This window comes from Ailuropoda melanoleuca, chromosome 10 (assembly GCF_002007445.2).
Source record: "Ailuropoda melanoleuca isolate Jingjing chromosome 10, ASM200744v2, whole genome shotgun sequence".
Lineage (NCBI taxonomy): Eukaryota > Metazoa > Chordata > Mammalia > Carnivora > Ursidae > Ailuropoda > Ailuropoda melanoleuca.
In genome coordinates, this window is record NC_048227.1 from 8,303,090 (window position 1) to 8,304,011 (window position 922).

Genomic DNA, 922 nt, shown 5'->3' on the forward strand with positions numbered 1-922 from the left:
AGGGAAGCATATGAGCAAGAATTTGTCAGCCTGACCTCCGTGTGTAAGTCCTAGGTGGGGAGAGAAGGGTTGGTTAACCCTCAGATACAACCTCATGCTAAGCATACAGTAGGCTCTTAGCAACAGAATTGAATCTTTGACACTCCACCCTGGAGAGGAAGAAGGAGCTCCCCAGGGGTCAGCCTGCACACAGCTGCATCCTTTCTGTAGATTAACCAGTATGCCTGGCCAGTATTTGTCCTTGCATGTTTTCACCTCTTCAGGTCCACGAACCTCAAAGTGGGTATGGGGACATAGAACCTTGTGGGGAAGGGTGACAGTTTAGCCCCCAGTATTAAGCTCCTTAATTCAACCCATCCTGCGGGGGGACAAGTTTGGATCTACGGTGGACGCGGGTCCTCTCCTCTGTCCCTCCCTGGCCTGCTTCTACTTTATCTCCGAGACAGGGGGCCAGGGCTGAGGTCCTGGCCCCCTCCCCTCGTAATTTCCCGGAGAATTTGGGGCGGGGCCGTGAATCAGCACTCGCTCGGGCTGATGCAGCCTCAGTCCCCGCCAGGGGTCCCTAGTGGCCTCGGAATTAGAACCCCCCTACTTCTCCAGGGCTCACGCGCTATGACCACTGGGAGATGTAGTCCTGACCGTCCCTTTGTCCTTGCTCTCCCCAACGTATCACCCCACCGCTAGGTGAACTACAACTCCCAGGGACCCAAGCGCTGGGGCCCGACAGGACGGAGGTGTGAGGGGGGAGTTTGGGGGATAGTCTGGAGAAACTGGGGCGCAGGAACGGGGGCGAAGTGAAAAACGGTGAGCACTGGCGAGGGGCAACAGGGAAGAGGAGGACGCCCAGAAAGAGGCCGAGAGCTGAGTTGGGGAGGGGAAGCTCGAGAAGCGGAAAGGCCGGGTCGGGGCCGGGGTGGGGTGC